The 12619-nt window shown below is 40.7% G+C and overlaps 1 protein-coding gene and 1 long non-coding RNA gene across 23 annotated transcripts in view; one reads left to right on the top strand and one right to left on the bottom strand.

The window, feature by feature from the left end:
- DLGAP1 (DLG associated protein 1) overlaps positions 1-12619 on the top strand; it is a 1086743-nt gene that overhangs the window by 818284 nt on the left and 255840 nt on the right. The gene's annotated exons all lie outside the window — the stretch shown is intronic.
- Positions 1-12619, bottom strand: part of LOC149123790 (uncharacterized) — a 29111-nt gene that overhangs the window by 8171 nt on the left and 8321 nt on the right. For 3 of the 4 annotated variants that reach the window (XR_016214636.1, XR_016214637.1, XR_016214634.1), the window contains exon 2: positions 9354-9411. This is a non-coding gene — a long non-coding RNA (uncharacterized LOC149123790). Of the gene's footprint in view, positions 1-7724; positions 7861-9353; positions 9412-12619 lie in introns of all 4 variants that reach the window. The other variant, XR_016214635.1, reaches the window with a different exon arrangement.

Here is a 12619-nt window from a genome sequence, read left to right as displayed (position 1 = left end):
GCTGCCGTCCCTTCCACCTCCGTGGAAGGGCGGTTCCCCCTGGCCACTTTCCCCACTTCCGCGGGGGAGCGGCACACCGCCAGCCGGCTCTCTCGGGGGCTGCACAGGTGTTCCTTCAGATAGATGTTCCTGGTGCATGTTGTCTCTCTCCTCCTTTATAGTCCTCTTCCAACAATCCCAACTCTGCTACCCACACGCCGAGTACGCTGCTCTTCTCCAATCAGGAACAGGTCCTGCTCCTGCAGGTCATCACTCAAGCTGGCGAGAGGCAGCTGCATAGAAGTTGTTACTCCCTTCTCAGCGCCATATTGTGGGAAAGCAGATGCATAGAATAAGTCTTAATTCCAGTAACTTAGTCTAGTCCGAGTTGCTCCCAGTTGCTCCCCACACAGAACACTAAAGAAATAAATAGAAGATAACAAAAAAATGGAAAAAACTTCCATGTTCGTGAATTAGAAGAATCAATATCATCAAAATGTCCATCCTTCCAAAAGCGATTTACAGATTCAATACAATAGCAATCAAAATATCAAAGACATTCTTCTCAGATCTAGAAAAAATGATGCTGAAATTCATATGGAAACACAAAAGACTGTGAGTAGCTAAAGCAGACTTATACAACAAAACAAAGTCGGAGACCTCACAATACCAGATTTCAAACATACTACAAGACAGTTATAATGAAAACAGCCTGGTACTAGTACAAAAACGATTGATAAACCAATGGAACAGAATAGAAACACCAGATATCAATCCAAGTATCTACAACCAACTTATATTTGACCAAGGAGCTAAAACCAATCCCTGGAGCAAGGATGGTCTCTTCAACGAATGGTGCTGGGAAAACTGGATATCCACATGCAGAAACATGAAGCAGGCCCCCTCATTACACCTTACACAAAAATCCATTCAAAGTGGATTAAAGACCTAAATCTACAACCTGATACCATCAAATTATAAGAGAGCATTGGGGAAGCCTGCAAGACATTGGCATAGGCAAAGACTTTTTGGAAAAGACCCCAGAGGCACAGGCAATCAAAGCCTAAATTAACAAATAGGATTACATCAAATTGAGAAGTTTCTGTACTACAAAAGAAACACTCAGGAAAGTAAAGAGGCAACCAACAGAATGGGACAAATCATTTATAAACTATGCAACTGATAAAGAATTAATAGCTAGAATGTATAAAGAGATCAAGAAATTCTACAACAATACAAACAACCCAGTCAAGAAATAGGCAAAGGAATTAAACAGACATCTTTCAAAGGATGAAATTCAAATGGCCAACAGACACATGAAAAAATGTTCAGGATCACTAGCAATCAGGGAAATACAAATCAAAACCACAATGGGGATTCACTTCACCCCAGATAGAATGGCTTTCATACAGAAATCAACGAACAACAAATGCTGGCGAGGATGTGGGGAAAAAGGTACCCTAATCCACTGCTGGTAGAAATGTAAACTGAGAAAACCACTCTGGAAATCACTTTGGAATTACCTCAGAAATCTGAATATAGACCTATCATATGACCCAGCCATCGCACCTCTGTGAATTTACCCAAGGGAAATAAAATCAGCAAATAAAAGACTTATCTGCACCCACATGTTTATTGTAGCTCAATTCACTAAGACATGAATCAACCTAAATGACCTTCAACTGAAGATTGGATAAAGAAATGATAGGATATATACTCTATAGAATACTGCAGTTAAAATGAAATATGGTCAATTGCAACAAAATGGATGATCTGGAAAACATACTTGGTGAAATAAGCCAGTCCCAAAGGGACAAATACCATATGTTCTTCCTGACCTGTGATAACAATACAGCACCTAAAAGGAAATCTGTAAAAAGTGAAATTGACACTTTGAGAAGCAATGACTTGAACAGCCCTTGTCTTGCCTGTCGAGGAAGTATTTTTTTCTCTTACTATTTGTTGAACTCTTAACATAGAATAAATCATATCTGTATAAAGTCAACTGAAAATAAATCTCAGTAAAAAATAAGAGTGGGAATAAGAGAAGAAGGAGGAAATTTGTAACTATAAAGCTGTATAGTTTTGCATATATTCCTATGAACTTACTACTAAGGGTACAGTTTAAAAACTTGCCATGAGATTCCAAATCCCCTTAAGCTGGCTGGTAAAAATGCCATCTTAAGTGTTAAATTGAGCATATTAAGTGTTAAAGTGATAATATAGATAGGACTAATTGTTAAATGGATCATATAAATAAGATCAAGTGTCTGGTAATAATATTAGATAAAATTAAAGAGGAGAGAATGTTCTAACATGGGAAGCAGTTCACACAGCAGACTCATAGTATGACAACATTGCTTTAAACAGCACTCTGACCTCAGAATCAGCCCTTAAGGCATTCTGGTCTGGCTGAAAAGCCCATGAGAGCATTTCAGGCATGGAAAGCCAAACACTGTGGCACAAAAATGTCTTACGTGAAAGATTTCTGTGAGACCCCATTGGAAAGAAGTGGCATCAAAGAAGGATGTACTTTTCCCTGAAGGGAGGAAAGAACTTCCACTTTGCTTATGGCCTTGTTCAAAAGGCTTCCGTAGTAGTGGCAGCTCATGTCAAGAGCCTCTAATGATCACTGACATCATACATAAAGGTGTTAATTGTTAACAGGAGTCATTGTGCACTTACTTCCCATGTAGGACTTCTGTCCTCAATGAATTGTATTATGAAAATTAACTGTAAAAATTGTTCACAAACAGTTGTGCATGTGTATGTGTGTGTGTGCAAATTGTTGAAATCATTACTTAATATAGAGTTGGTCTTCTGCGTTTAAAGTTAATTGAAAATGAATATTAATGGAGAAAGGGACTGGGAATTGGAGAAGGAAGAGGAGATGGAGTGGGAGTGGGAGGGTGAGTATGGTGGGAAGCATCACTATATTCCTAAAGTTGTACTTATGAAATTTTTACTCATTAAATAAAAGGTTTCTTTGGGGGAAAAAAACAGATGATTATCTCAATAGATGCTAAGAAAGCATTTGGTAAAAACAACATCCTTTCATGATAAATGCCTTAAATAAATTAGAAAAATGGACATACCTCAACACAATGTTGAACATAAATGGCAAGCCCACAGCCAATACCATTTTGAGTGGGGGAAAGCTGGAATCACTTCCACTAAGATTTGGAACCAAAAAAGAATATCCATTCTTACCACTTTTGTGTGTGTGTGTGTGTGACAGGCAGAGTGGACAGTGAGAGACACAGAGAGAAAGGTCTTCCTTTGCCATTGGTTCACCCTCCAATGGCTGCCGCGGCCAGCGCGCTGCGGCTGGCACACCACGCTGATCTGATGGCAGGAGCCAGGTGCTTCTCCTGGTCTCCCATGGGGTGCCAAGCACTTGGGCCATCCTCCACTGCACTCCCGAGCCACAGCAGAGAGCTGGCCTGGAAGAGGGGCAACCAGGACAGAATCCGGCGCCCCGACAGGGACTAGAACCTGGTGTGCCGGCACCGCAAGGCGGAGGATTAGCCTAGTGAGCCAAGGCGCCGGCCCATTCTTACCACTTTCAATGAGTATAGTTCTGGAAATTTTAGCCAGAGCCATTAGTCAAGAGACAGAAATAATAGATATACAAATTGGAAAGGATAAAGTCAAATTAACCCTGTTTGCCAATGATATGATTCTGTTGATAAGGAAATCAAAGGACTCCACCAAGAGGCCATTAAAATGATAAGAGAATTCAGCAAAATTGCATGATAGAAAAGCAACACAAAAAATCAGTAGCATTCTTATACACCAACAGTGGTCAGGCTGATAAAGAGCTTATAAGAACAGTCCCATTCACATAGCTACAAAAAAATTAAATACCCCAGTATAAGTTTAAACATGGAGGGGAAATACCAATACAGTGAATATTTGAAAACATTAATGAAAGAAATAGAAGAAGACACAAAAAAATGGAAAGACCTCACATGTTCAGGGGTTGGAAGAATTAATATTATCAAAACATTCAAATACCCAAAGCAATTTATGGATCCAATGCAGTCTCCGAGAAAATACCAATGACATTCTTCACAGAATTAGAAAAAATAATCCTAAAATTCCTATAGAAACATAAAAGACCCCAAATAGCCTAAGCAATCTTAAAAAATAAAAACAAAGTCTGAGATATCACAATACAAATTTCAAGACAAGACATACTATAGGGCTGTTATAGCAAAAACAGCAAGATACTGGCATAAAAATAGCCATGTAGACCAGTGGAACAGAATACAAACCTCAGAATTCAATCCATACATATACAATCAACTTATCTTTGACAAATGTGCTAAAAACATTCCCTAAAAAAGGCAATCTCTTCAATAAGTGGTGTTGAGAAAACTGGATTTCCACATGCAGACATTTGAAACAATACCCCTACCTTTTACTCTGCACAAAAATCATCTCAAAACAGACAAAAGGTCTAAATGTTATGATCCAAAACTATAAAACTATTAGAGAAAAAATAAGGGAAACATTCCAAGACATTGACAAATAAATGACTTTTTGGATAAGGCCCTAAAAACTCAGACAATAAAAGAAAAAACAGATAGGATCATATCAAACTAAGAAGTTTATACACAGAAAAGGAAGCAATTAACAAAGTGAAGAAACAATCAACAGAATAGGAAAGATATTTGCAAACTATGTATCTGCTAAAGGACTAATATTCAGATTATATAAGGAGTCAAAAAAATTAAACAATGATACAATCTAGTTAAGAAACGTGCAAAGGATCTGAATAGACATTTTTCAAAAGAAGAAATACAAATGACCAACAAACACATAAAAAAATGCTCAATGTCACTAGCCATCAGGCAAATACAAATAAAACTACATTGAGGTACCATGTCACTCTAGCTAGAATGGCTATTATCCAAAAATCAAAAAAAAAAAAGTAAATAAGTAACAAATCCTGATGAGGATATGGAAGGAAAGGAACTCCACTACACTTTTGTGGAATGCACGTTAGTACAGTCATAATGAAAAACAGTATGGAGAATCCTCAAAAAACTAAAAATAGAGCTACCATATGACACAGCTATTTTGCTTCAGGGGATATTTTCAAAGGAAAGGAAGGCAGCATATGTAAGAGATACCTGCACTCCCTGTTTATTGTAACCCAATTCACAATAGCAAAGATATTGAATCAACCTAGATATCCATCAGTTGATGACTGGATGAAGAAAATTTGGTATCTACACAGGGAATGTTAATCATAAAAAGAATGAAACCGGGGCTGGCATTGTTGTATAGTGGGCCAAGCCTCCGCCTGCAGTGCCAGCATCCCAAATGGGTGCCGGTTCGCGTCCTGGCTGCTCCACTTCCAATCCAACTCTCTGCTATGGCCTGGGAAAGCAGTGGAAGATGGCTCAAGTCCTTAGGCCCCTGCACCTGAGTGGGAGACTGGGAAGAAGTTCCTGGCTCCTGGCTTCAGATCGGCACAGCTCTGGCTGTTGCTGCCATTTGGGGAGACCTCTCTCTCTCTCTCTCTCTCTCCCCTTCCCTCCCTCCCGCCCTCCCTCCCTCAATTCTACCTTTCAAATAAATGAAAAATAAATCTTAAAAAAAAAAAGGCACCCCAATGTGGGCTGCAAGATATCTGAAAGAGAGAATATGAAATCCTGAGATTTGGAACAAAATGGATGGAACCAGAGATCATCATCCTAAGTGAAAAAAAAAGACAAATTCCACACGTTTTTGCCCATATGTGGAAGCTAATAGATATTTGGATAGCTTTTAAATGTGTGGATGCCATATTATTGGTAGGTAGATGTTTGTAAATGTTGTCTGAATTGAACTATACCTCTCACATTATAATATATCCTTCTTTCCTCACTTTATGGTCCTTGCCATGAATCCCACATATGTGATATTAATACCCCTGCTTTCAAGAAAAATATGATTGTGCATATGTAATATGTACACATATGAAGTGAATATGACAAAATATTTCTGAAAATAAAAATAATTCCATTTTTCAAAAAAAATGGAGCCAGGGTACTGATCACCCTTGAGGGGTGGTGTAATCTCCGGGATGCCGCTACTGCTCTCTTGGAGTTGGCTCCACTTTGTGACAATGTATTAAGCTGTGCACTTGTGATTTATGTACTCTTTTGCATATATGCCATATTCAGTAAAACAGCTTTTAAAAGATCACATGTCAAGTAGAAATCATGGAATAAGTGGGCCCACCATCACCATCCCTTCAGTGTTCAACATCTCCTTCCAGTAGCAAGAAGCAAAACCGCAGCCAGCAAGCCAGGTCCTTCCAGCAAGATGAATCCATCTCACTAACAACACAGAGCTCCCGGCCATCTGAAATAGAGCCTCCTCAGCCATCCCAGACAGAGCCACTCCCAAATTAGCATGAAAAAAAGCATCCCAACCCTGCTTCCAACCTTGATGTTCCATGTGGTCATCATACCATAAATGACATCTCAGAACACTTGCTTATAAGAAGGCCCAGTTACCACAAGTCTTCCTATCACTGATTATTACATGTTCATCCAGATGCATTACCTTGCCATAAGGAGATAAAGCTTTTGGTGTCTCACAGACGAGATATTGACCAGGCATTTGCTAAGATTTAAAACACCATATCTGAGCTTTTTGTTTTCTAGCATTCACCTAAAGGAAAATTCTGGCACTGAGTTATTTGAACAGTTTAAAAATGCTCCCAACACCCAGAAGTTGGCAGTTGTGGTAGATCTTTCCTCAGACAGCTGCTGAACATTATTTCTAATAACAGGAGGGTGGGGGCGGGGTGGCAGCTGCTGGGAGAGAGTGGGAGATGTGGGCAAACTAATTTGGGCATGAAGACCAGGCAAGGATCTCATTTCTCAGATTGCATTCCCAATCAGAGAAAAAAAATGTGTTTTGGTTCTTTCTATTAACTTTTAAAAAAAAAAAAAGATTTATTTTACATATTTGAAAGCACGGTGACATAGAGAGAGGGAGAAACAGAGAGAGAAAGAGATCTTCCTTCCACTGGCTCACTCCCCAGTGGCCCCCACGGCTGGGGGGTGGGCCAGGCTAAAGCCGGGACAGGAGCCTGAAACTCCATCTCATCTTTTTGTTCATTTTTAACTTGCAGTTTCTAATTTAACAACATCTGACTGTTGGCTACAGAAAAATATTAGTGAAGAGTCTAAATCTATTTTCTTCTATGATCTGCTTAAGTTAATATAGTACCTTTGGTGCTTCCAGACAGAATAAAATCAGTTAAAAGTAAATAACATTTAGCAACCAGTTAAAAATAAATTTGCTGAAGTTTTGGTTAGTGGAGCAAGAAGTTATTCAAGAATGGCTTTGTTAATGCTTGGTCCACCTATTCTACCTTCAGCTCTAGGGGATCAGTAATCAGCTTATCCCAAAGTAAACCAAATGATTTGCAATTATAAATCCAAATTATCAGCATGGAATTGTATTTGAAACTCAGTTTAACTGTTTCTAGCAGTAGCCTTTATCCTAGCAGTCCTCCCTCATATTTTAATTGTCCATTCACCTGTTCCTCTGTTGACTATGGACTTCCAATGGCCAAGGATTTATTTATCTGTTGTAAGTTCTAATATAGCAAAAGGCACACAGCTGCCACTTGATAACACTTTGTTGCACGAATACACTTGTGTGGCAGTCGTTATGGAGAAAGAGAAAAGAAATGCTTGTAGTCCCGGTGCAACCCCATGAGAGTGCGGCTCTCTTACCTGCCTCTGTGGCCACCACTACCTTCTACCCAGGCTGAGAGTACAGTGACCCCAGTGCCTCTCCAGACATTCTCATCCTTTCTGTATTGTTAGAAGAGCTTTTCTTTTTCAGGACAGTTGTAGGTTCAGAGCAAAACTGAGCAAAAAGCACAGAATGGTCACTGATGTCTCCTTCCCACCCCACCCCCCACACAGAGAGCTGTGTAAACTGTGCACATCATCCACCAAAGTGATAAATTTGTTAGGATCAGTGAGCCTTCATTTTCAAACCAGCTCACCCAAAGTCCATAGTTTATATCAGGGTTCAAGCCTATCATGCATCCTATAGGTTTTGATAAGAAGTATCACATCGTATGTAAAATATAACGTAGTATTTATAAATATAATGCTGTTATAACATCACAGAGAAGCCTGTGGCCCACCTCTTCATTCCTCCCTCTACTCTGACTTATCACGATCACTGTTTCCACAGTTTGGCCTTCTCCAGGATAGCATGCAGTTAAAATCACACAGTACGCAACCTTTTCATATTGCCTTCTTTCACTCAGCAATATGCATTTAATATTCCTGTATATTTTCATGGTGTGATAGCTTGTTTTTTAAATATTTTCATATTCTTAAGATGCGAATGCTGATTATTTCAACTAGTCCTCATTATTTCAGGGAGAGAAGCCACAAGTTCATGGTTGCAGTCTTAACTGCTATGAAAATCATCTGGAGAGATTTTATAGAGACAGATGCCCAGGCACTTACAAAGATTTTAATTTAGTTGCTCTGGACTGGGATCTGGGCAGCTGTGTCATGTCTCCCCAAGGGTTGCTCTCCAAGTGATAGTCATTGCTATAATTGGCGCATTTGTTCTAAACCTCCAATGTGTGAATCTCTTTCATATAGGGGCTGAAACTCCACCCACTAAATGCCCCCACGAGTAACAATTTATTTTAAAATAATCAACAAAGTTATTGTCACACATCAGATACCTAGCACTACTATGTTTTTCAGCATTCACCAGTTTGTTGCTTCTTGAAAGGTATAGGTGATTTAAGATTAACTATTCTAATTTTTAATGCTAAAATTATCTCATAATCTAACTTCAGATTCAACCCACTCTTTTTTAATTTTTTTTTTTTTTTATTTTTTTGACAGGCAGAGTGGACAGTGAGAGAGAGAGACAGAGAGAAAGGTCTTCCTTTGCCGTTGGTTCACCCTCCAATGGCCGCCGCGGCCGGCGCGCTGCGGCCGGCGCACCGCGCTGATCCGATGGCAGGAGCCAGGAGCCAGGTGCTTTTCCTGGTCTCCCATGGGGTGCAGGGCCCAAGCACCTGGGCCATCCTCCACTGCACTCCCTGGCCACAGCAGAGAGCTGGCCTGGAAGAGGGGCAACCGGGACAGAATCCGGCGCCCCGACCGGGACTAGAACCCGGTGTGCCGGCGCCGCTAGGCGGAGGATTAGCCTAGTGAGCCGCGGCGCCGGCCTCAACCCACTCTTGACTATAAAGTTAGCCCTGGACTTTAGAATATTCTGGAACTGGAAAGTCAGTTCCACCTTGGTTACATTCAGTTTGGATTAACAATCCCAGGGATAGGCAGTTAAAGAAATTTGAATGGAGAGAAGTTGCATCAACTTACCTTTTAAATGTGAGGGTTATGTTCTGGGTTGCTTTCCCACTGAGGACTCTTGTCATATCTGAAGTGAAAGATAATTAAGTAATAAATAACTTAGAAATTTAGAATATTAGATCATTTTCACTTAGCCAAGTTCAACCCCTCATGGTGCATTTGTTGACCTTTGTCCTTATGCCAACTCTCAATCAAATGTTTAAAAAAAAATCAAATGTTGAAGCTGAATGCAGTTGTTTCTTCAGTGTCTCCTGCTAGGGTGACTGCAAACAGGCAGAGGGAGACTGAATTGGAGGAAAAGATTAATATCTAGCCCAACGGTGAGATCACCTATAGGTGATAAATAGGCCATGTGTCTTTGTAATCTGCAGAAACACAAGAGGAAATACAATTTAATAGGGAAAGCATCAACCTGGTTTACCTTTGAATCAAGTACTTAAAGCCTTGGCTTCCATTTGATAATCAGAGCAAAGGGATGGTCATTTCAGCCACCATTACATACTGCTGGCCCTTCCAATGAGCTACAGTTTCGTGGGCACCTTCTCCATGGTGAGTCTCCAGGAAGGCGAGTCACCACCTTTAACAGGATCCACACTGAACTCACTCCCCTCTCCCCACCTCCAATCCAGACCACTGCCTTTTCACTTCATTTCGCCCCCTTACTCTTGCCACATTTCTCTGTCACTTTCCAGCAGAAGCCGTTGAAAGTACTTTGTAGCCCTGTGACCTCCAAGTGTCTCTCCTGCATTCTTCTTGGACCCAACCAACAGGCTTTCCTCCCAGCCGCTCCTGTTAAGGTAGCCAGTCACCTGGTGCCAAACCACAGTCAGCTCTCAGTCCTCCTCATACCTGACCTGACAGTTTTGTGTGACACCCACACAACTCCAGTCCTTGCTGCACTTTTTTCACCTTGCTCAGAGGCCATCAACCTCTCCTAGTTTTCCTCCCCTCCTCTCATTTGCTGCTGCCTCCACATCTTCCCAACCCCTTCCCATGTGTGTGCCTCAGGCTGTGTGTTCATCTCCCCCAGCTCACACATACCCAGAGTGGCTGCAGTGGGGGCCAGGGCTTTAAACATAATGCATATTGTAGACCCCAAAATGGTTATCTCTGGCCTTGAACTTGGCCCCTGAAGATTACATGGAGACATCCAACTTGCTCCACAGCATCTCCATCTGTGAGATGCTTCTCCCTTAGCCTCCCCCAGATTGTGCAGTAACCTCTTCCCTCCTTCTTGTTGTTCAGGCTAAAGGTCTTGAGGGAGTCCCTGATTTCTCTTTTCACTTCCACATCTGGTCCATGGGCAAGTCCGCCTAGTCCTTGGTCATAACCTCCTAGCAACTGAGCACTCTGAGCACCTCTCCAGTTAACACTCTCTTACAAACACTATCATTTCCTGCCTCAGTCACTGCTCAGCAGCTGTCCCATGGCCTTCCCAAGGCACCACACACACACATAGTCTACTCTCCACAGTCACCTGAGCGACCCTGTGAAAACCTGAGTCATATGGTGTCCCTCTCTGTCTAGAGCCTTCCATAGCCTCTCATCCATCTCAAAGAATAAGCCAAAGTTCTAGCCATGGCCAACATGGCCTACACACCCCATCTCATCTGATTCCCTCACCTGTGACTCCCCTAATCACTCTACTCCCACCTCACTTTCCTTGGGCACATTTCTGCATTGGGACTTTGCATGCCCTTTCCTCCACCTCAGATGTCTCCCCAGTCATCACTCCACCTGTTGCCCTTGCCAGGAATCCATAGTCTCCTGCTCATGTCCTTTATAACACATCATTATCGGGATCCTTGATTACGTTTGTCTCCCTGTTTTGTTTGTGCTTGGACTTTTGCTCCCTTCATGCCTGGAAGTTTCCCTTACCCCCTACTAAATCATAAGCACAATGAAGGTGAGAACTAGATGTATTAATTCCCTGCATCCTTGGCACCTAGCATAGTACCTGGCACATAGATGATATTCAGCACAAGATTGTTAAATAAAAGGAAGCTGAATTAGATAAATGAAACACTTGTATTCACATTTCTTTCTTTATTGATCTTCATCATAAAAATATTTCTTACTCAACATTAAAAGTCATTACAAAAGATCTGTTATTGGGGCCAGCTTTGTGTGTGTTACCCTGGAAACTTGCCCTACCCTAGAGCATTGACCAGAGCCCCCTGGCCATACCCACCACACACCTCCTGGTATTCACTGAAAGGGCAGACACTCCATGAAGCCACAGCACAGCCCCAAAGATAAAAGCCAACAGAAGAAAAAATCAAAAATCAACTCCACAAATGCCAAAAAATAAGAACCTAAATTCAAGAAACAAGAATAAGGAAGCCATCATCACCTCCCCAGAAGAACAAAACAACATTTCAATATTAGAATGCAAAGGTGAAGAGATTGAAGAAATGCCAGAAATGAAATTTAGAGAACTAATCATAGAGTTACTCAAAAAGAATCAGAAGCAACTCCATGAACTAAAGAAAACCATACATGATATGAATGAAAATTTTTCCCAGGAAATTGAGAATATAAAGAGAAATCAAAATGAAATTTTAGAAATGAAGAATTCAATGGATCAAATAAAAAATGCAGTGGAAAGTCTTAACAGCAGACTTGATGAGGCAGAAGAAGAATACCCCAACTAGAAGACAAATCTTTGGAAATATTACAGTTGGACAAAAAAAAAGAAGAAAAAAATAGAAAACTTAAAAACAGCATTGGAGATCTATGGGACACCAGCAAATAGCCCAACATACAGGTTTTAGGAGTTCCTGAAGGAGTGGAAAGAGAGAAAGGAATAGAAACCCTATTTAGTGAAATAATTACAGAAAAGTTACCCAATTTGCATAAAGAAAGGAATGTTCAAGTAGAGGAAGCACATAGAACTCCTAACAGACATGACAAGAAAAGATCTTTACTACAATACATTGTAGTCAAACTTTCCACAGTAAAACATAAAGAAAAGATCCTAAAATGGGCATGAGAGAAACGTCGAATTACTTTCAGAGGATCTTCAATAGACTCACAGCTGACTACTCATTAGAAACCCTACAGGCTAGAAGGAAATTGCGAGATATAGTCCAAGTCCTAAAAGAAAAAAACTGTCAACCAAGAATACTGTACCCTGCAAAGCTTACATTTATTACTGAAAGTGAAATAAAGACCTTCTATAACAACCAGAAATTGAAATAATTGTCAACACTCATCCAGCCTTACAGAAGATGCTTAAGGATGTGCTACACAGTGAATCACAGAAAGATAGCCAT

This window comes from Oryctolagus cuniculus, chromosome 10 (genome assembly GCF_051225735.1).
Source record: "Oryctolagus cuniculus isolate XC-2025 breed Fujian yellow rabbit chromosome 10, ASM5122573v1, whole genome shotgun sequence".
NCBI classification, from domain to species: domain Eukaryota; kingdom Metazoa; phylum Chordata; class Mammalia; order Lagomorpha; family Leporidae; genus Oryctolagus; species Oryctolagus cuniculus.
The sequence above is the reverse complement of the archived record's forward strand: the minus strand, read 5'-3'. Positions and strand labels throughout refer to the sequence as shown.